The 24,649-nt window shown below is 37.6% G+C and overlaps 1 protein-coding gene across 1 annotated transcript in view; it reads left to right on the top strand.

Moving 5' to 3' along the window:
- Positions 1-24,649, top strand: part of ANO3 (anoctamin 3) — a 321,270-nt gene that overhangs the window by 256,902 nt on the left and 39,719 nt on the right. The gene's annotated exons all lie outside the window — the stretch shown is intronic.

Here is a 24,649-nt window from a genome sequence, read left to right as displayed (position 1 = left end):
GGGAAAAGATAACTAAGTAATTGTGTTTATTTCTCATCACACAAGCAGTTGCCCAATTTGATCTTAAATTGACTCGTTTCTTATTGTAAGTAGGTTGGTTGACAAAAAAATTAATAATAGTAGCTGGTCATAGTTCTGCTACCCAGGATCTTATAGTCTAGTGGGGAAAGAGAATTGAAGAATTCAATGAAGAATGCACAACAGTTGAAGCACAAAGGGCCCTGAGTAAGGTGAGAAAAAAGTCATCTATTGCACGTGAAATGGGATGGTAAGTTTTATGACAGTGGATCAGAAGACTTGAACAGAAGAAGAGAGGGTGCTTATTCTGATCAGCCAAGAAAGAGCAGAAAGCAGATTGTTGTTTGAAGAAATTCAAACCACAAATGGAGAGAAGCACAGAAAGGCATGTTCTTTGCCCTAAGGAAATAATGAGAAGTATCTGTGAAGCATATTAGAATAAAGAAAGATAAGATTAGAAAACTAAATCAGTGCCTAGCTTTGGAGGTGTAAGTGGCATGTAAAGAGTATGGATATGATGTTATTTTTTGCCCACTGTGGGCAGTGGGAAGCCATACTTGATGGTATTTGATAAGTAAACAGCCACAAATCATCGTAGCAGATACATTCATAGATGTAAAGAAGATTAAAATATTAAAAGAGGGGCCAGGCGTGGTGGCTCATGCCTGCAATCCCAACACTCTGGGAGGTCAAGGCAAGAGGATTGCTTGAGCCCAGCAGTTTGAGACCAGCCTGGGCAACATAGTGAGATCTCATTACTACAAAAGTTTTTGTTGTTGTTTTTAAAGCCAGGTGTGGTGGTGCACACCTGTAGTCCCATCTACTCAGGAGGCTGAGGTGGGAGGATCAGTCGAGACCAGAAGTCAAGGCTACAATAAGCTGTGATCACCCCACGGCACTCCAGCCTGAATGACAACATGAGACCAAGTCTCAAAAAAAAAAAAAAAAAGAACATATTACTGTGTAATAGAACACTAGAACTTATTTCTTCTATCTAATTATAATTTTGTACCCATTGATCAATGTCTCCCCATCCTCCCCTCACCAACCCATGTAATTACTGTACTGGTAAGTTTGAAAACTTTCAAGAAAATGTAAGCCTTTCTGCGGAAAAGATAGTCACAACTGCTTAAAGTAAAAGTAGATATTCTAAGTCGATTGTCAATCATGAAAGAAATTGAAAAAAATATTACAAACTAGTAAAGCAGTCTTATCATAGGCACCGTATTACATTTTTAAAAACTTTTAAATAAAAAGATAATTACCTGTTGTGCAAATTAATACCGCATTTAGATAAAGAAATAATGCTTCCTGGGCAAACATAAACCTGATTTTTAAAATATAACTGCAAAGGTAGTATCAAAACTCAAACTAAAGAGCATTTACAGCTATATACATAATAATGGCAAGTATAGATCAAAATATTTTCTAGAGTTACCTCTTGAGGAAGATAAGTAATTATTATTTTCTTTACATATTGTCTAATATTTATCACATTTTGAATTTTCTAGATTTGCTACAATAAGCTTCTATTCTATTCTAATCTAATAAAGGACAAACCTTTTTTTAAAGTAATTTCCAATACTCTATTTTAAAGGAATTATCAATAATATCATCCAAGATTCATATAGAAGGATTGTAGTATTATTTAGAGTAGTAGATATTAGAAAAGAGACCCCCTTAAATAACCAAAAATAAAAGAAAGTTATTCAAATTCTATATAAGGTAGTATCATATAAACTATTAAAATGCTATTTGAATATTTGAGAACATGAAATACAATTATATAAGTATATAAAAGTTTACTTGATTCCATTTTTTTCTAGAATACACATGCAGTTCCTGGATTTCGAAACTTTAAGAAATTACAATCAAATATTAACAATATTGGTCCCTCAGTAGTGAGAAAAAATGTGGCACACCCTTTTGATTTAGTATAACTTTTTGTTTATAGGGATTTTTATTTGTTCACCTAGTATATTTATTTTAATTCACATATTGCAATCGTACATGTTTAGGAGTATAATTGGATGTTTTGAACATATGTGTTTTGTATAATGATCAACTCAAGGTATTTAGTATGACCATCACCTCATGGCATTTATCATTTCTTTGCGACGGTCATCCAAGCCTCTTTTCTAGCTATTTTGTAATGTAAAATACCTAAGTGTTAAACAATGTCACCCTACTGTGCAATAGAACACTAGAACTTATTTATTCTATCTAATTATAATTTTGTACCCATTGATCAGCCTCTCCCCATCCTCCTCTCCCCTACCCAGTCTCTGATAACACTTCCTCTATAATATCAACTCATTCATTGATTTTTAAGAAATCCTTTCCCCATTGCTTGTTTTTGTCAGGTTCGTTGAAGATCAGATGGTTGTAGATATGTGGTGTTAATTCTGAGGTCTCTGTACTGTTCCATTGGTGTATATGTCTGTTTTGATAATAGTACCATGCTGTTTTGGTTACTGTAGCCTTGCAGTGTAGTTTGAATTCAGGTAGTGTAATGCCTCCAGCTTTGTTCCTTTTGCTTAGGATTGTCATGGCTATATGGGCTCTTCTTTGGTTTCATATGAAACTTAAAGTAGTTTTTCTAATTCTGTGAAGAATGTCAATGGTAGTTTGATGGGAATGGCATTGAATCTATAAATTACTTGGGGCAGTATGGTCATTTTCAGGATATTGATTCTTCCGATCCATGAGAATAGAATGTTTTTCCATTTATTTATGTCATCTCATATTTCCTTGAGCAATGGTTTGTAGTTCTCCTTGAAGAGGTCCTTCAGATCCCTTGTTATCTGTATTCCTAGGAATTTTATTCTGTTTGTAGCAATTGTGAATGGGAGTTCATTTATGATTTGGCTCTTTGCTTGTCTATTGATGGTGCATAGGAATGCTTGTGATTTTTGCATATTGATTTTTTACCCTAAGACTTTGCTGAAGTTGCTTATCAGCTTAAGGAGTTTTGGGGCTGAGACAATGGGGTTTTCTAAATTTAGAATCATGTTATCTGCAAACACAGACAATTTGACTTCCTCTCTTCCTATTCGAATACCCTTTGTTTCATTGTTTTGCCAGATCACCCTGGCCAGAACTTGCAATACTATGTTGAATAGGAGTGGTGAGAGAGGGCATCCTGTCTTGTATTGATTTTCAAAGGGAATGCTTCCAGCTTTTGCCCATTCAGTATGATATTGGCTGTTGGTTTTTCATAAATAGCTCTTATTATTTTGAGATATGTTCCATCAATACCTATTTTATTGAGAGTTCATAACCTGAAGGGATATTGAATTTTATTGAAGGCCTTTTCTGCATCTATGAGATAATCTATGAGATAATCTACATCTATTGAGATAACCAAGACAAATTTTTGTCATTGTTTCTGTTTATATGATGGATTACACTTGTTGATTTGCATATGTTGAACCAGCCTTGTATCCCAGGGATGAAGCCAACTTGATGGTGGTGGATAAGTTTTTTGATGTGCTGCTGGATTGGGTTTGCCAGTATTTTATTGAAGATTTTTGCAGCAATGTTTGTCAGGGACATTGGCCTGAAATTTTCTTTTTGTTGTGTCTCTGCCGGATTTTGTTATCAGGATGATTCTGGCCTCATAAAATGAATTATGGAGGAGTCCCTCTTTTTCTGTTGTTTGGAATAGTTTCAGAAGGAATGGTACCAGCTCCTCTTTGTACCTCTGGTAGAATTTGGCTATGAATCCATCTGATCCTGGGCTTTTTTTGGTTGGTGGGCTATTAATTACTGCCTCAATTTCAGAACATCTTATTGGTGTATTCAGGGATTCAACTTCTTCCTGGTTTAGTCTTGGGAGGGTGTATGTGTCCAGGAATTTATCCATTTCTTCTAGATTTCCTAGTTTATTTGCATAGAGGTGTTTATAGTTTTCTCTGATGGTAGTTTGTATTTCTGTGGGATCAGTGGTGATCTGCCTGTATCATTTTTTATTGTGTCTATTTGATTCTTCTCTCTTTTCTTCTTTATTAGTCTGACTAGTGGTCTATTTTGTTAATCTTTTAAAAAAACTAGCTCCTAGATTCATTGATTTTTTGAAGGGTTTTTCATGTCTCTGTCTCCTTCTGTTCTGCTCTGATCTTAGTTATTTTTTGTCATCTGCTAGCTTTTGAATTTATTTGCTCCAGTTGTTTAAATTGTGATGTTAGGGTGTTGATTTTAGATCTTTCCCACTTTCTCTTGTGGGCATTTAGTGCTATAAATTTCCCTCTAAACACTGTTTTAGCTGTGTCCCAGAGATTCTCTTACATTGTGTCTTTGTTCTCATTGGTTTCAAAGAACTTATTTATTTTTGCCTTAATTTTGTTATTTAGCCAATAGCCATTCAGGAGCAGATTGTTCACTTTCTATGTAGTTGTGTGGTTTTGAGCAAGTTTCCTAATCCTGAGCTCTAATTTGATTGCACTGTGGTCTGAGAGAATGTTTGTTATGATTTCTGTTATTTTGCATTTGCTGAGGAGTGTTTTACTTCCAATTATGTGGTCAATTTTAGAATAAGTGTGATGTGGTGCTGGGAAGAATGTATATTCTGTTGATCTGGGGTGGAGAGTTATGTCGACGTCTATTAGGTCTGCATGGTCCAGAGCTGAGTTCAAGCCCTGAATATCCTTATCAATTTCCTGTCTCATTGATCTAATATTGACAGTGGGGTGCTAAAGGCCTCCCACTATTCTTTGTTGGTTTAAAGTCTGTATTTTTTTTTTTTTTTTGAGACGGAGTCTCGCTCTGTCACCCAGGCTGGAGTGCAGTGGTGCAATCTCGGCTCACTGCAAGCTGCGCCTCCCAGGTTCATGCCATTCTCCTGCCTCAGCCTCTCCTAGTAGCTGGGACTACAGGTGCCCGCCACCACGCCCGGCTAATTTTTTTGTATTTTTAGTAGAGATGGGGTTTCACTGTGGTCTCGATCTCCTGATCTCGTGATCCGCCTGCCTCGGCCTCCCAAAGTACTGGGATTACAAGCATGAGCCACCACTCTCGGCCTAAAGTCTGTTTTATCAGAGACTAGGAATGCAATCCCTGCTTTTTTTTTTTTGGCTTTGGCTTTCTATTTGGTAAATTTTCCTTCATCCCTTTATTTTGAGCCTATGTGTGTCTTTGCCCATGAGATAGGTCTCCTGAATACAGGACACCGATGGGTCTTGACTCTTTATCAAATTTGCCAGTTTGTGTCTTTTTTTATCTTTTTTTTTAATTATACTTTAAGTTTTAGGGTACATGTGCACAACATGCAGGTTTGTTACATATGTATACATGTGCTATGTTGGTGTGTTGAACTCATTAACTTGTCATTAACATTAGGTATATCTCCTAATGGTATCCCTCCTCCCTCCCCCTACCCAACAACAGGCCCCGGTGTGTGATATTCCCCTTCCTGTGTCCATGTGTTCTCATTGTTCAATTCCCACCTATGAGTGAGAACATGCAGTGTTTGGTTTTTGTCCTTGTGATGGTTTACTGAGAATGATGGTTTCTAGCTTCATCCATGTCCCTACAAAGGACATGAACTCATCATTTTTTATGGCTGCATAGTATTCCATGGTGTGTATGTGCCACATTTTCTTAATCCAGTCTATCATTGTTGGACATTTGGGTTGGTTCCAACTCTTTGCTATTGTGAATAGAATAGTGCTGCAATAAACATACATGTGCATGTGTCTTTATAGGAGCATGATTTATAATCCTTTGGGTATATACCCAGTAATGGGATGGCTGGGTCAAATGGTATTTCTAGTTCTAGATCCCTGAGGAATCACCACACTGACTTCCACAATGGTTGAACTAGTTTACAGTCCCACCAACAGTATAAAAGTGTTCCTGTTTCTCCACATCCTCTCCAGCACCTGGTGTTTCCTGACTTTTTAATGATGGCCATTCTCACTGGTGTGAGATGGTATCTCACTGTGGTTTTGATTTGCATTTCTCTGATGGCCAGTGATGATGAGCATTTTCTCACGTGTTTTTTGGCTGCATAAATGTCTTCTTTTGAGAAGTGCCTTTTCATATCCTTCGCCCACTTTTTGATGGGGTTGTTTGTTTTTTTCTTGTAAATTTGTTTGAGTTCATTGTAGATTCTGGATATTAGCCATTTGTCAGATAAGTAGATTGCAAAAATTTTCTCCCATTCTGTAGGTTGCCTGTTCACTGTGATGGTAATTTCTTTTGCCGTGCAGAAGCTCTTTAGTTTAATTAGATCCCATTTGTCAATTTTGGCTTTTGTTGCCATTGCTTTTGGTGTTTTAGGCATGAAGTCCTTGCCCATGCCTATGTCCTGAATGGTATTGCCTAGGTTTTCTTCTAGGGTTTTTATGGTTTTAGGTCTAACATTTAAGTCTTTAATAGGCAGGGGTTGCAATCCTGGTCTCTGATAAAACAGACTTTAAACCAACAAAGATCAAAAGAGACAAGGCCATTACATAATGGTAAAGGGATCAATTCAACAAGAAGAGCTAACTATCCTAAATATATATGCACCCAATACAGGAGGATCCAGATTCATAAAGCAAGTCCTTAGAGACCTACAAAGAGACTTAGACTCTCACACAATAATAATGGGAGTCTTTAACACCCCACTGTCAACATTAGACAGATCAATGAGACAGAAAATTAACAAGGATATCCAGGAATTGAACTCAGCTCTGCACAAAGTGGACCTAATAGACATCTACAGAACTCTCCACCCCAAATCAAAGAATATACATTCTTTTCAGCACCACACCACACCTATTCCAAAATTGACCACATAGTTGGAAGTAAAGCTCTCCTCAGCAAATGTAAAAGAACGGAAATTATAACAAACTGTCTCTCAGACCACAGTGCAATCAAACTAGAACTCAGGATTAAGAAACTCACTCAAAACTGCACAACTACATGGAAACTGAACAGCCTGCTCCTGAATAACTACTGGGTACATAATGAAATGAAGGTAGAAATAAAGATGTTCTTTGAAACCAATGAGAACAAAGACACAACATACCAGAATCTCTGGGACACATTCAAAGCAGTGTTTAGAGAGAAATTTATAGCACTAAATGCCCGCAAGAGAAAGCAGGAAAGATCTAAAATTGACACCCTAACATCACAATTAAAAGAACTAGAGAAGCAAGAGCGAACACATTCAAAAGCTAGCAGAAGGCAAGAAATAACTAAGATTAGAGCAGAACCGAAGGAGATACAGACAGAAAAAACCCTTCAAAAAATCAGTGAATCCAGGTGCTGGTTTTTTGAAAAGATCAACAAAATTGATAGACCGCTAGCAAGACTAACAAGAAAAGAGAGAAGAATCAAATAGATGCAATAAAAAATGAAAAAGGGGATATCACCACCGATCCCACAGAAATACAAACTACATCAGAGAATACTATAAATACCTCTATGCAAATAAACTAGAAAATCTAGAAGAAATGGATAAATTCCTCGACACATACACCCTCAGAAGACTAAACCAGGAAGAAGTTGAATCTCTGAATAGACCAATAACAGGCTCTGAAATTGAGGCAATAATTAATAGCTTACCAGTTTGTATCTTTTAATTGGGGCACTTAGCCCATTTACATTTAAGGTTAATATTGTTATGTGTGAGTTTGATTTGTCATACTGATGCTATCTGGTTATTTTGCACACTAGTTGATGCAGTTTCTTCATAATGTCATTGATCTTTATATTTTGGTGTGTTTTTGCAGTGGCTAGTAGCAGCTTTTCCTTTCCGTATTTAGTGCTTCCTTCAGGAGCTTTTGCAAGGCAAGTCTGGTGGTGATGAAATTCCTCAACATTTGCCTGTCTGAAAAGGATTTTATTTCTCCTTTGCTTATGAAGTATACTTTGACTGGATATGAAATTCCTTATGATATGATATGAAATTGGTTTGAAAATTCTTTAAGAATGTCGAATATTGGTCTCACTCTCTTCTGGCTTGTAGGGTTTCAGCTGAGAGGTCCACTGATAGCCTGATGGACTTCCCTTTGTAGGTGACCTGGCCTTTCTCTCTGACTTCCCTTAATATTGTTTCCTTCATTTCGACCTTGGAGAATCTGATAATTATGTGTCTTGGGGTTAATCCTCACTAGGAGTATCTTGCTGTTCTCTGTATTTCCTGAATTTGAATGTTGGCCTGTCTTGCTAAGTTGGGGAAGTTCTGCTGGATAATATCCAGAAGTGTGTTTTCCAGCTTGTTTCCATTCTCCTCATCTCCTTTATGTACTCCAATCAATTGTAGGTTCTGTCTTTTTGCATAGTCTCTATTTCTCAGAGGCTTTGTTCATTCCTTTTCATTTTTTTTCCTCTAATCTTGTCTGCATGCCTTATTTCAGCAACGTGGTTTTCAAACTCTGACATCCTTTCTAATATTGACAGTGGGGCATTAAGGCCTCCCACTATTATTGTGTGGAAGTCTAAGTCTGTTTGTAGGTCTCTAAGAACTTGCTTTATGAATCTGAGTGCGCCTGTATTGGGTGCATAGAATCACTTGGTCGATTCAGCTATTGATACTTGTGTATGCTTTACGAAGTTCTTGTTTTGTGTGTTTCAGCTCCATCAGGTCATTTATGTTCCTCTCTAGATTGGTTATTCTACATAGCACCTCCTCTAACCTATTACCAAGGTTCTTAGCTTCTTTGCATTGGGTTAGAACATGTTCCTTTAGCTCAGTGGAGTTTGTTATTACTCATCTTCTGAAGCCTACTGCTGTCAATTTGTTCTTATCCTTTGTCTAGTTTTGTGCCCTTGCCCGAGAGGCGTTGCAATCATTTGGAGGAGAAGAGGCACTCTGGCCTTTTGAGTTTTCAGCATTTTTTCACTGATTCTTTCTCATCTTCATGAGTTTGTCTAGTTTCGATCTTTGAGACTCCTGACCCTTGGATAGGGTTTTTATAGGGACTTTTTTGTTGTTGATGATTCTGTCGTTCTTGCTGTTTGTTTGTTTTTCTTTCAATGGTCAGGTCTCCCTTCTGTAGGGCTGCTGTAGTTAACTGGGGGTTCCCTTCAGGCCCTATTCATTTGGTTGACCCCCACACCTGTAGATGTCACTCATGGAGGCTGGAGAACAGAAAAGATGGGTGCCTGCTCATTCCTCTGAGGTCTCTGACCTCAAGGAGCACCAAGCTGATGCCAGTAGGATTTCTGCTGCATAGGGTGTCTGACAAGCCCTGTTGGAGGGTCTCACTCAGTTTGGTGGCGCGGGGTACAGGGGCAATATAATGGAGCACTTTTACTGTCCCTTGATGGAGGGGGTGTGCTTTGCTGGGGGGAAACCCAGTCTTCTGGGCTGCCTGGATTTCTCAGAATTAAGAGGAGGAAAGGCTAAGTCTGTTGGTTTATGGAAACTGCAGCCACCCCTTTCCCTAGGGACCCAGGCCCAGGGAGATCAGAGTTCTGTCCCTGAGCCCCCGGCTGGAGTTATTGGAGTTCCTGCAGAGAGGCCCTGCCCAGTCAGGAGGGATGGGTCAGGGTAAGGCCTGAAGAGGTACTCTGGCTGCAGTCCGCCACAGCAGACTGTGTGTTGGGTTGTGGGGGACACCTCTTGTGAACAAACCGTCCAGCCTCCCTGGCTCCAGCACGTGAAAAGCACAGCCTGGAGCTATAGAGATACCTGCCATCTTCCCCTGCCCAGGTAGCTCAGTGTGTTAGGCAGCTATTAGTCCCAGTGCTGGCTGCTGCCCCTCCTTCAAAGAGCTCAAAGGGCTTAGACAGCAGGCAGCTGCAGCTGTGGTGCTGGTCGCCCCTCCCCCAAGGAACTCAGCGGGTTTAAGCAGATTCTAGATGAGAGGCTGTTGAGAATCTCTGCAGCTCCATGGTTGAGACCCTAGTCCCTGGTGGCATGAGTTAACAAGTGGGATCCTCAAATCCATGAGTTGCAACAATTCCGTGGAAAAAGCAGTTTCCCAGGCTGGGTAGCACGCTGACTGGCTGCCTCGCTTGGCTGTAGGCGTGGAGGCTCTCCTACCCCGTGTGGCCCTCAGGTGGGCCACGGCACCACAGTGCTGTTCCTTCCACTGCGTGGGGCACGCCAACAGCCTAGTCGATTCTGATGAGAGAACCTGGATACCTTGGTTGCAGGTGCAGGATTCACATGCTATTAAGGTTCTTTTGGAGGGGAGCCTGCTATCACCGCTGCTTCTAGTCAGCCATCTTTGGCCCCGCCCCCCCACCAAATTTTCTTTATCTATTCATCCATTGATGGACATATGTTGATTCCGTATCTTCACTATTGTAAATTGTGCTGCAATAAACGTAGGAATTCAGATGTCTCTTCAACATACTGATTTCATTTCTTTGGATATATACCCAGCAGTGAGATTGATGGATCATATAGTAGTTCTATTTTTTATTTTTCTGAGGAACCTTCATAGAGTTTTCCACAGTGGCTGTACTAATTTACAGTTCCACCAACAGTGTGTAAGTGTTCCCTTTTCTTTGTATCCTAGCCAATGCTAGTTTACTTTGTATTTATTTATTTTTTGAGACGGAGTTTCGCTCTTGTTGCCCAGGCTGGAGTGCAATGGTGCGATCTCAGCTCAGTGCAAACTCCACCTCCTGGGTTCAAGCGATTCTCCTGCCTCAGCCTTCAGAGTAGCTGGGATTACAGGCATGTGCCACCACACCCAGCTAATTTTGTATTTTTAGTAGAGATGGGGTTTCTCCATGTTGGTCAGGCTGGTCTCAAACTCCTGACCTCAGGTGATTTACCTGCCTCAGCCTCCCAAAGTGCTGGGATTACAGGCGTGAGCCACCGCGCCCGGCTGGAGTGAGGTATCATCTTATTGTGGTTTTGATTTTCATTTCTCTGATGACTAGGGTTGTTGAGCTTTTTTTTTTTTTATGCTACTGTTGACCATTTCGATCATTTTTTTTTTTTTATTTTTGCGAACTGCCTATTAAAGTATTTTTCCAATTTTCTAATCAGGTTATTTGTTTTCTTGCTGTTATTTAAGTCCCTATATATTCTGCATATAAACCCCTTGTCGGATGTATAGCTGCAAATATTTTCTCCCATTCTGTAGGTTGACTGTTCATTCTGTTGTTTCCTTTGCTGTGTAAAAGCTTTTTAATTTGACGTGGTCTCATTTATCTATTTTTCGTTTTGTTTCCTGTGCTTTTGCAGCCTTTTTAAAAAACATCCTTGCCCAGCCCAAAGTCATACAGCATTTCCCCCACATTTTCTTCTAGTAGATTCATAGTTTTAGGGTTTACATTTAAGTCTTTAATTGCAATTGAGTCGATTTTTCTATGTAGTGAAAGGTAGTGTTGTTTTTTGTTTTTGCACCTAGGTATTCAATTTTAGGTCCTAGGCCTTTTTTTGGTAGATGACTATTTATTACTGATTCAGTTTCCTCGCTCGTTATTGGAGTGTCCAGATTTTCTGTTTCTTCCTAATTTAATTTTGGTAACTTGTGTTTGTCAAGGAATCGATCCAGTTCATTTATGTTAGCAAACTTTTTGGTGTATAATTGTTCATAATAGTCTCTTATGATGCTTTATATTTCCGTGATGTCACCTGTAATGTGTCCTTTTTCATCTCTGATTTTATTTATTTAGGTCTTTCCTCTTTTTCTGTGGTGACTCTAACTAAGGTTTCTCATATTTGTTAATCTTTTCAATAAAACTGTTAATTTTGTTGATTTTTTTGAAAACTTTAAAAGTCACTATTGTATTTATTTCTGCTCTGAGCTTTATTATTTACAATTTGGGGTTTCGTTTGTCTTTTTTTTTTCTACTTTTTTGAGCTGCATGGTCAGGTTATTGGGAATCTGTTTTTTGTTTAGGCATTTATTTCTATAAACTTCTCTCTTAGAACTGCTTTTGCTGTGTCTCATAGGTTGGTATGATGTATTTCCAATCTCATTTGTCTCAAGTAATTTTTCAATTTCTCTTTTAATTTATTCATTGAATTATTGGTTATTTAGAAGTATGCTGTTCAATTTTCATGTTTGTAAGATTTCTTAAGTTTTTCTTGTTTATTTCTAGTTTTATAATATTGTGGTCTAAAAGGATACTTGATATGATCTCTGTCTTCTTAAATTTGTTAAGACTAGTTTTGTGGCCTAACATGTGATCTATCCTGGAGAATGTTCCATATGCAGTTGAGAAGAATGTTTACTCTGCAGCTGTTGGATGGAATGTTCTGTAAATATCTGTTATGTCCATTTGGTCTATGGAGTAGTTTAAGTCTAATTTTTTTTATTGGTTTTCTGTCTAGATTATCTATCCACTGTTGAGGGCAGGGGTGTTGAAGTTTCCCACAATTGTATTGTAGTCTGTCTTTCTCTCCCTTTATATCTGATAATATTTGCTGTACATATTTGGGTGCTCTGGTGTTAGGTACATATATATTTTCAATTGTTATACCCTCTTGTTGAATGGATCCCTTTATCATTATATAATGATTTTTTTGTCTTTTTATAGTTTTTGACTTAAAGTCTATTTCATCTGATATAAATGTGGCTATTCCTGCTCACTTTTGGTTTGCATTTGCATGGAGTATCTTTTTCCATGCCTTCACTTTCAGCCTACCTTTGTCTCAATGGTGAGGTGAGTCTTTTGTAGACAGCATACAGTTGGATATATTTTTTAATCCATTTGCCTACTCAGTATCTTTTAATTGGAGAATTTGTTCCATTTGTATTCACATTTATCATTGATAGATAAGGACTTACTCCTGCCATTTAGTTAATGGTTTCTTGTTTGTTTATAGATCATCTGTTCCTTTCTTTGTCTCTGTCTGTTTACCTCTATGGGTTGATGGTTTTCTGTCTTGCTGTGCTTTGTTTTCTTACTCATTTCATTTGTGTGACTGCTGTAATTTCTTTCTTTCGGGCTACCATGGGGCTAACCTAAATAATCTTGTACATGTATTATTTTAAGATTTATTATTTTAACGTAACTTTGGTCACATAAAAAACACCCTAGGCGTTTTCCCTCCCCCACAGTTTATATTCCTGTTGTTTAATTTTTACTTCTTTATCTATTAGGTGTTCCTAAGCCATGAATTCTGGCTGTTGTCATTTTTTATTATTTGAATTTAAACCTTTCATACTAGATGATTGAAAGTTTACATAGCACCATTATTTCAATGGATTATTCTGAGTTTGATTTATGAATTTATGTCTACTGGTAAGTTTTATGCTTTTATAAGTTTTCTTGACAATAATTACATTCTTTTTGTTTCCAACTGTAGCATTTTCTTTAGCATTTCTTGTAAGGCCAGTCTAGTGCTGATTAATTCATTCAGCATTTGTTTGTCTGGAAAGGCCTTTATTTCTCCTTCATTTCTGAAGGATAGCTTTGATGGATATAGTATTACTGCCTGACAGATTTTTTTTTCCTTTCAGCACTTTAAATATAACAACCCATTTTCTTCTGGCCTGCAGTTTCTGTTGAGAAATCTGCTGATAGTCTAATAGGGCTTCCTTTATATATAACTTGAAAGTTTCTTCTTGCAGATTTTGGAATCTTCCCTTTGACTTTTGGCAGTTTGATTAACGAGTACTTTGAAGAGGATCATTTTGAGTTGAATCTAATAGGGGACTTTTGAGCTTCCTGAATCTATCCAGATATAAATATATCTCCCAATATTTGGGAAGTTTCTGTCTATTATCCTGTTAAATAGGATTTCTGTGTCTTTCTCTACCTCTTCTCTCTCTAATAGTCCTATAATGGGAACATTTGTTCACTTAATGGTGTTTCATGAGTCTCATATGCTTTCTTTATTCTTATTTGTTTATTCATTTTTCTCTGACTGGGTTATTTTAAAAGACCTGTATTCAAGCTTAAAAATGTATTATTTGATTTGGTATGTTGTTGGAACTGTCAGTTGTATTTTTTATTGTATTTATTGAATTATTCAGCTTCAAGATTTCTGTTTGGTTCTTTTTTATGTCTATCTTTTTGTTATATTTCTCATTTGGATCATTAGTTATTTTTCTGATTTTATTGAATCATTTGTCTATGCTCTCTTGTATCTCACTGCATTTTCTTAAGATCATTATTTACAATGCTTTTTTAGGAATTTCATAAATGTTCTTTTCTTTGGGGTCTGTTACTAGAGACTTATTGTGTTTCTTTGGAGGTATCATATTTTCTTGGTATTTCGTGTTTCTTGTGTCCTTATGTTGATATCTGCAAATCTAGTGTAAATTTGTCCTTTCTGGTTTTATAGAATAGCATTTGTAGGAAGAAACTTTCTTTGGTAGGTGGTCCCAGAGGAGCTTTGGCTTTGATTCTGAGTGGAGTCTCCAGTGTGATCTTCATGGTGTTTCTTTAGCTACAATAGTTGTCAGTGATATCTGTGATATTGTCTCAGAAGCCTAGTCTATGGTTGACTATAAGGGCAATAATGTGGTTTTGCTTGGGGCTGGGGCAGCGGGCTGGATGTTAGCCCAGACAAGGGAAGCTGCAGAGGGCCAACAAGCTGTCTAGTGAGTTTCCTGCAGAGGCAGTGGCCATTTCCAGGCTGGCTGTCAGAAGCCAAGCACAGATGCTCATGGGTGTAGTGGCACTGGGTGGTTTTGCAAAGTTCTGTCTGAAGGGACAGGGTCACCACAGGACCAGCTGTCAGGCCATGCAGGAACATGCATGCACTTGGGCCAGGCAAGCTGTAGCAAGCCATCCTGGGGATACTGCTGCTGCGGGACCCGCTTACAGGCTGTACATGAACATATGCAGGTGTTGGGGAGGGGGGCCAGGCAGGTTGAAGCAGTTGCTTCTGGGGGTGGATTCACCATAGGACTGGCTGTCAGGCTAGGTATAAGCACTCACAGGGTTGGCAGACTGTGCAGTGTAGGTGCACATGGATGTGATGGCTAGCAGGCTGTTCAGCCACTTTCCTGCTGTGCAGGTTCACCTGTTTATTGGAAGGCTGTGACAGATGCCACATGGGTTTGGATGCCAGGGTCTCAGTCCTTCAATCTGGCCTATGTGCTGGGCAGCTGAGGTCATGGTACTGTAGGCACTGTGGTAGTATGATGGCAGGGCCTCAGGAATGGAAAGTCAGTTGATACTGATCCCCAGGACAAGACACACTGTGTACATGCGTCCAGGTTCAAAATAGTATTGAGCCATAGCAGCCTCGGTCACAGTGGTGGGAGGTGCTCAGGGTGGTCTCTTACAATGAGGCAATGGAGTTGCACAGACCTCAGCTACTCTCCAGACTGGATTTGAGGCCTGTGAGGATTAGGGGCTCTCCTGTAGCAAGGATTGCTGATGTTTGTGGTGGCAATGGGGACCACTGAGGATCTTTGACTTATGTTTTCTCCATAGGAAGAAATTCCCCCGACTCTGAGCTAATTCTGGTAAGGGAGAGAGAGAGGTTGAGGTAGGGTGTCTTCCTCTCTGTCTATGGTATCCTTGGTGTCTGTACTCCACATAGATTTTACCATTCCCCTGGTGCTGCCTAGCACTCTACTTCAGTCACTTTACTTACAATATAGTTCTTTATTTGTTGCTTTGGTTCTCTTTTGTTGGGGAAGGACGAGTGCCAGGCAACTGTAGTCAACCTTCTTTCTGACACCACTCTCTACGTTTATATTCTATTCTATTTATATTATATTCTATAAAAAGAATATAACTTTTTCTGATCATTTGCATATTTATCTCTGTATATAGATGTTGATTTATAATCAGAAAAAAACCCTTTGCTTTTAAAACATCCTATTTATATAAAAAGAAGAACAAATTAGGAATGAAATGCATTTTCTTTTCTTTTTTTTTTTTTTTTTTTTACTTTATGAGTTACCCTAACACCACAGCCACACAAGTAGCAACATTAGGTCACTTTTTGAGTTTTGTCTTTGGCAAGTAAAGAAAAGATTTATCAGTGGCTGCAGCATCCCAGCACATATGCACCCTATTCCTTCTGTTCTCATGTGTGCTTCCGTCTCTCCCCTGGCTTTGGCAATACTGTCCAAGCTTCTGTCAGTTTATATATATATATATAAATATATATATATATAATTTTTTTTTTCAGTTCCTCAATGGTGTCTTCACAAAAACACTGGACTTTGGACACAGGCAAAGCAGAAATTTCCTACTTGACCTGTGTAATGCTGGCCATACTACATAACATCTATGAGCTGTAATTTCTGGATCTTTTAAATGAGGGAGATAAAAATAACATATAGGGATATTGAAAGATTAAATGAGTAACCTCTCTAGTGCATAGAAGATGGTAATAAATGTTAACTTTCTCAACACTTGTTTCCCTTCGATATTTTAAAATTTCATTTCCCTTTATAAGACTACCTATACTCATATTTCTCCTTGCAAAATACCAACTTTTACTTTTCTCCATTTTCTTCATCTTTTTGATCATTTATTTCCCTTCATTTCAAGATATGAAAACAATAACAATCTTTTATTTGTTCTTCCTAAATTCTTTATATCACATCTGCATTGATTGGTGTTCATTTGTTACTCTTTTTAAAAAAATGTTTTCTATTACCCATTCATAAATATTTAAATGCTCAAGGCCATCTTTGGAGAGAAAGAGAATCACTGTTTTGTATTTTGTCTTTCTATCAAATATGTCTAGTAATATAAAAACCTTTTTTTAAATATTTAATTAGTTCATGCAGAAATCATACCACTATGATAATTTTCAGTAATCTTATTTTTTAAATGTCTTACTCTTTTTAACGCCCTTTTAAGATCTGTAATTATTTTATCTTTTATAGCTATGAATTATAAAATCAGTACATTGATATTATAAAAAGTAGTGAAGTATAAAAATGTTAGAAATGCTAAATAAAAGCTACCTTCCTCAATTCATAATGCCACTCATCTTACTATAAACCTAACTGTACCTGTTGGAGGTAATCAATGTTAATGTAGGTCGGTGCAAAAGTTATTGCGATTTTTGCCATTGAAAATAATGGCAAGAATCACAGTGACTTTTGCACCACCCTAATAGTTTCATGTCCCTTAATTATCTTCTCCTCCCATTAATTATTATTGCCTTTAAAGGAACACCCTGTGTTTCTGTGTGTGTGTGTTTTTTTTTTTTTTTTTGGTAATTTGTTGCAAAGACATACTGATCTTCAAAAACATCTTGAAAAGATTAATGAACTGGCTTAATATTTTGAAGATAGGGAAAGGAAAATGAAGGAGCCAAATATGGTTAATTAATTTTTACTTTGGAAGGCAAGCATGACAGCTCCTAGAACAGAAACTCTAGGTCCAAGATTCAATACTTAGTTTCCACCTTATGAAATAACTATATTCTCAAATAAGCTGAAAACTTGTCAGACCAAGCTAACGATAGAACCTGCATTTGAACAGAATGGGAGGTTTACCTTCAAACATTTTCTTACAAAATAGTTCTTTTTTATTATTTTTATTTTTTTGAGACGGAGTCTCTGTCTGTTGCCCAGGCTGGAGTGCAGTGGCGAGATCTTAGTTCACCACAACCTCTGCCTCCTGGGTTCAAGCGATTCTCCTGCCTCAGCCTCCCAAGTAGCTGGGACTATAGGCGCGTGCCATCGTGCCCAGCTAATTTTCGTATTTTTAGTAGAGACGGGGTTTCACCATGCTGGCCAGGCTGGTTTTGAACTCCTGACCTTGTGATCCACCCGCCTCAGCCTTCCAAAGTGCTGGGATTACAGGCGTGAGCCACCTTGCCCGGCCCAAAATATTCTTTATATTATCACTGATATTGCAGAAATCAAGATTTGGCTGAAATTTTCATTGTTGTACCAGACTCCAGTTTTATATTACTCCAGTTGCTTCTTGATGTCCAATCCTTTAAACTCTCACTCTTCTCCACCTCCTACCCCCTTCCTCAGTTACCACACCTTCCCTAGAATCACAGTTGGTTCTCATACCTATGGCTTTCTCTTTCTCTTATAAGGTTCCAATACAACTTGCTCTTAAGTTTATGTGTTTAATGAGGCTTAATGCATTATTTCTTCCAAAGCACTTGCCTTTTACAGAAAACAAAGGCTGAACTCGGTGGAGTGAATCTCTAACTGTAGAGATAAGACTTCAGAAGGCAAGTGAGGAGAGTATTATTTGAATTATAGAAGAGTCTTTTGAGAGCCTCAACATCCCACCAGCTCCACTTAATTGAATACGAGAACCCATGTAACTTCTTAGTGTTATAAAACAATCATAGTTCCTGGGAGAAACCAGAAGCTACCTCCTGTTTTTCTAAATATCTATTTCTACTTATTGGGCAATTTGGCATAAAGATTCAGGGATCAGGGATTTTTGGAAGTGGAATAGACCATAAATACTTTTCCTTTGCTTTTGCAACTAACTCAGGAGAAGATTATAAAACGAATTGAGTGCAAAGGAAGTGAACTATAATACAGCCAACTCAAACAATGTAAGAAAATGGTTATATTCCTCAGATTTAATTAGTATAAAATAACAGTGCTCTTCTGAAATTATGCACTCTGTTTCTATTCAGGATGTTAAAGCACATCACAGATTATTAAATAGCCTTCTGATTCACCTGAATATACAGGATTAACCTACGGATTTAATCAAGTAGGGCTAGATCAAAACCATTAATGTCAAATATTATATCATCATTTAGAAAATCAAATGCTACCTTTTGTTATGCTATTTTCAGACTAAAACTAAATATACAGCTAATAAAAATATGCTTTTTGGTTGTTAATAGATTGACTACAGGATCCCTGTACCATCATTTTCTCCATATGAGGGACTTAGATTAATATTCTATTGATCAAAATTTCTTTTCAAATATAATCCATGTACATGGAGTTATAAAATATAGACATGGAAAAATAGTTTAAATCAGACTTTTTTTTTATTATTAGGAACTTTTAACATAGTTCTGTTTCTGTACATAGCCAGAAACCTTAAAGTAGTCCTTACTTATTTCTTTTATCTCCTTCACAGTATCAGTGACTAACTGTTGTGAATTTTGCTTCTGTAACATTTTTCTCATCCAATTTTTGCTCACCATCCTTGCTTCTCCTCCCTTAGTTCAACTAGTTGTCATTTTTAGCTTGGACCATTGCAGCAGGCTTCCAACTGGTTAGTTTTCCTGTCTCTAATCTAAACTCTTCCATTATGCCTTTCACAGGATTATTGGAAGGATCTTTTTAAATAGTAAATGTGATTATCATGTGCTTGAGGCCGTTTAATGGGTTTCTATTGTATTTATTGGGTATAAATTCTAAATTCATTAGCCTGGCCTGGGAAGCCCTCCATTGTTTAAAACCACTTTTCCATTCTCTTCTTGGCTAAAATTGTCTCTTGCTACCTCTCTTTCCAAATCACCCCGTACTCCAACCTACAGAACCACTTTTGCTTGTCCCCCAGGGAACTTTGCTGTTTTATACCCCTGTCTTTTTCTCCACAGTGCTTCCTGTGTCTGGAATGCGATTCTTAATTTGTCTCCTTGGCAAATATCTCCTTATCTTTGAAAATTACAGTTAAGGATCACTTCCTCCATAAAGCATTTTTTTCAGTATCATATGTAGAATTGAATTTTGTGTTTATTCTTCTCACAGGGTGTTTGGACATGTCAGTTATTCCTCTAATCAGATTCTTCTGAAGAATTAAGCAATTCAATTTGTGAATATTCTTCTGTGGCAGTGCTTAGGATATGTCATTTTTCCCATTATCAGAGTGTAAGCTCCTTATGAACAGGGGCTGTAGCTTCCTCATTTTTGTATGTCCAAGTCTTTAAATAAATTTGAAATATTTTATTCACCAAATATCCTAGCATCTTGCTTACTGTATGTGCTCAAAATTATTTTTTATTGGAATTGTATTTTAATGTATTTCAAGTTTGCAGCACTTATTTTAATTTACACTTATAACCAAAGATTCAAAATAGGTGGATTATGTCATTCCTAAATAAATATTTAACTCAGGAGAAAAATATGGGCTAATACAATCAAAATTTGATTACAAGTCCTTACAGGTCATGAAAGTAATTTAAAATAGTATTTTCTATTTTTTACTATGCATCAGATCACCTGGAACACTTTTGAAAAACTAAGGATTCTTTTTTGTTTTTTTTAATTTTTGTATTTTTTGAAATGGAGTCTCACTGTGTCACCCAGTCTGGAGTGCAGTGGCAGGATCTCAGCTCACAGCAACTTCTACCTCTCACATTCAAGCGATTCTCGTGCCTTAGCCTCCCAAGTAGTTGGGGGCACATCACCACACCCGGCTAGTTTTTGTATTTTTAGTAGAGACAGGGTTTCACTATGTTGGCCAGGCCAGTGTCGAACTCCTGACCTCAAGAGATCCACCTGCACTGGCCCCCCAAAGTGCTGGGATTACAGCCACGAGCCACCGCACCCGGCCAAAAAACTACAGATTCTTAAGTCCTGTTCAGAATCTCCTTTGTTGGGCTAAGAAATCTGTATTTAAAACAAATCATTCAAAAATACTCTCTAGTAATTCTTATCCAGCCAGCCCCTCAAATAGCATTAGAAAATCATTAATTTAAGAGAGCTAAGGTAATTTTGATGCACAATCAAGATCAGAAATCACATCTTCCAAAATTAAATTGCAAATAATTTAACAATAATTAAAACATCAACATATTATTTTTAACATCCCTTTATCAGGCATATAGCTAAACAACTAACAAGATTTTGAAACCAAGAATTGCTCTTTCCTAAGCCTACCATTTTTCTTCTTTATTTTGCTATCCTCAGAAAATGATATACTACTTGAAGGTGCCAAAAGTAGCATGGTACTATTATATCAGGAAATGGTCCTAAAAATATTTTAATGAAAATTAAATATGCAAAATTATTCCAAAAATGTATATTCTTGTTGCTTGACAATCCAACTTTAACTAATTTTGTCATGTTACAGCAGCATGACAGCTGCCTGGCCTCATGATTAAAGGGTAACTTTTAAGAAATATATAGAAACATCAGAACAGAAGTACTGTTAGAGTTTGAAAAATCTGGAATTAAGCTAATTAAATCATTTCAGCATGGTGAAATTCTTTCAATCAAAAATGAAAGTACTATTAAAATCAAATTTTATAAATATTAAATTAAATTTTATTAAAATTAAACTAAAATTAAAAATTTTTAAATGAAAGAATGAACTCCTTTTGGTTTTGCTCCTCTCATTTTAAAATCCATGTACCATGCACAGAGCACTCTATAACAAAAAAAGAAAAAATCCTATCTACATTTGGCTAATTTAAGTTCTCCATGTAGGTTCTGGACTTTTCTCCCTTGTTGGTCCATTCTTATCTCTAGAGTCCAGAGCATACATCCCTATACTTCTTTCATGGGCCTGATCACTGAAGGCCTCAAAATACACCTAACTTTCCTAATACCTGGTTACCACTGGTTACCAATTACAATGCAAATAGGCTATTATGGAATAGGGTGGATCAAAGGGTTGGACCATGCATCTTAACCAAGAAAAGAGGTAATGTCAAACGACTCATCTCATAAGAGGATTGGCTTTTTAATAAATGTATTTGTCTAGTTTGTTCATGTCTATGTCCATAGTTTCTAGAAATTCAGACAAGTAGATTACTGGAAAAGGGCAGGCTCTTTTCAATTCTGCAAAAGCTTGGAGTTTATTTTCACAGTGAAGGCTGAATTATGGGGCTATGACTAAAAGTGAAAAGGTTCTAAAACCCATGTAGAACTGCCTAATATGCCCCCTCACAATAACTATGTCCTTTTCCTGCCTTTGCTGTTCTTTTTCTCCAAAACTGGTTTTTGCATAACACCCCAAACAAGGCATTACTAGGAAGATGATGAAGTCTTAGCTGAGAATGAATTCTAAAATTCTTACCATGGCCTACTGTGCACTGAGAAAGTGTTTCCCTGTGAACTCTCAATGACTCATCTCTTACTACTTCACTGTATTATTGCTGCCACTCCTTTCTCTCTAACTTCTCTGCCCTTCATGAAATACATCAAGTCCGTGCCAGTCTCAGAGCATTGGCATTACCATTTCTGTGTCTCAAAGGTACTTAGCTGAGATTTCTGCTTGGCTCCCTCCCTCACTGCATGCACTTCTCTGCTCAGATGCTACCCTCTTGAAGAGGCTTTTCTGAATATTCTGTAAAATAGTACTCTGTGTCTACCAAAACTCTCTATCCGCTCTGCCTGCTGTATTTTCCCTCAGAGCACTTTTCACCTCCTGACCAATTACATATTTATCTGCCATTTATCTCTACCCACTGAAATTTGAGTTCCATGAAAGTAGAGATTGTCTTTTTGATTCAGGTTTGTTTGGTTTCTAAAACACTGACTGATGCACTAGAAATTTATCATGAATATAGTAACCTAATTAATGTATATGAGTAAGAGAATTTCAGCTTACTAAATGCATAAGTGGCTGATTTTTTCAAGTATAGGTTCTCCAACATGTTGTCATGTGTGGGTATGTGTGTGTATCAGGTAGGGCCCGGAATAGTTATCCCTGAAGCCCTTTATCCTCTTCCCCAACAAGCATGTACTCATTCCACTTTACACAATCACACACACATGCACACACTCACAGCTTGCATGTACTGCCAAAGTGATTGGTGCCAGACACCATACAGTTGGATATATTTAAATCATTATTTATTTTTATAGTCTGTAGTTTGAGATTTAACAATTCACTCTGCTTGAACTGATTTTGTAGCTCATCAGTGATGTTGCCAGTCAGCCATAGCATTTGGGCCTTGGATGATGCAGGTTTGCAAATACCCTAGAAAGTCTTCCAACAGCATTATGGCATCTTTCGTGATTTGTCACTTTCTTCTTAGTGTTATTGTAACCCCCCTAGTGCATCAGTTGCAGATATTTCCATCCTAAGTTTGCAGAGTGGCTCTATGTGCTAGATACTAAGACAAAAATTTGAATAGGACTGGGTGTGGTGGCTCATGTCTGAATCCTAGCACTTTGGGAGGCCGGGGCAGATGAGGAATTGGAGACCAGCCTGGGCAACATGCCCAAAAGCCATCTCTGGGAAAAAAAAAAAAAAGGAAAGAAAGAAAATGAGCCAGGCATCATGGTGGTGTGTACCTGTGGTTACAGCTACTTGGGAAGCTGAGGTGGGAGGATCGCCTGAGCCCAGGAAGTTGAGGATGCAGTGAGCCGTGATAATGCCATTGCACTCCAGCCTGGGCTTTAGAGTGAGACCTTGTCTCGAAAATAAATAAATAGTTAAAAATGAAATGGTTTATGTGACAAGGCACGATGTAGGTGGTGCTAGACAGCCATGATAGTCAGTCCTGACTTTGCTACTTGCTCAGTAGTGTTGTCTCACTACTAAGGTGCCTGACATTCTACGACTTAGTTTCTTCTTCTGTAAAATGGGGATCATTATACCTACTTAACAAAGTTATTGTTAAGGAATAATAAAATATGTAAAGCACTGTTTGGCACAAGCCAAATGGCAATTATTTAACTAGAACTAACTTTCAGCCCCCACAAGGGGACTCAACTCAATGCTAGAGGCATAGTGGGTGCTCAAGTACTATTTTTTTGGGCGATTGAATCTATCATATTATACTCCTGGGAGACCCTGCTATGATTATCTCACTTAATAAATAGGACATGAAAAAGTCCTTGTTATAGTAGGAATCACTTGGTGTTCATGAATTCACAGTAATCTTATCCTAAAATTTGAAAATCATAGTTTGTGTATAGGTAAAACAAAAACAAAGACAAAAAACCTGCACTAGGAGGAGAATGAGAGTATTGTACTCAGTGTAATCTTTCTGTCTCCAGATAACACTTTAACTCTTAGGAAGGGACAGATTTGAATCACAGCTAAGATGAGTAATCACAATCATTTTACTGAAAGAACTGTCAGAGAAGGTGAACAACTTTTAATATGTCCAGACGTATACCTTTTAATTTTTCGTGCCAACAGGCAAGGTTATTGGAAATGATAATCTAAACAATTTTTTATTGAATTATGTGGTTATGATGTAATATTCACATGCACATATATATACCCACAAGTACTTCTGTCTATAGCGAATACTTTCCCAACTATATTTACTTGGAATATTGTGAAATGTATGCCCTTTCCTTGAGTCTATGTAAATATTGGTCAGAGTATATAGGAGAAGGGAAAAGATGGCAGAAGAGGAAAAGTATTATCAGAAAAATCAATTGTGACTTACAGATTCAACAGATTTGACTTACGCATCTGTTTTAAATAACTACAAAAACAATTTTGTTTTTTACAAATACAAATTATACGGTTTTTTGTCATAGTTTAGAAATTTCTTTATCAGTAGGACGGAATTCAAACTTTCACTTCGCCTTCCAGTGTAGTAAAAAAACTATAAATTTTTTAATTTTTAATTTTTATTATTTTATTTTTTTTAATTTTTATTTCTTTTTTATTTTTGAGACAGAGTCTCACTCTCGCCCAGGCTGGAGTGTGGTGGCATGATCTCCGCTCACTGCAAGCTCTGCCTCCTGGGTTCACGCCATTCTCCTGCCTCAGTCTCCCAAGTAGCTGGGACTACAGGCGGCTGCCAACACGCCCGGCTAATTTTTTGTATTTTTAGTAGAGACAGGGTTTCACCATGTTAGCCAGCATGGTCTCGATCTTCTGACTTCGTGATCCGCCCGCCTAGGCCTCCCAAAGTGCTGGGATTACAGGCGTGAGCCACCGCGCCCGGCCAAAAAACTCT

The sequence above is a fragment of the Hylobates moloch genome, unplaced genomic scaffold (assembly GCF_009828535.3).
Source record: "Hylobates moloch isolate HMO894 unplaced genomic scaffold, HMol_V3 SCAFFOLD_11, whole genome shotgun sequence".
Lineage (NCBI taxonomy): Eukaryota > Metazoa > Chordata > Mammalia > Primates > Hylobatidae > Hylobates > Hylobates moloch.
Note: the sequence above shows the minus strand (reverse complement) of the source record. Positions and strands in the feature narration are given on the sequence as shown.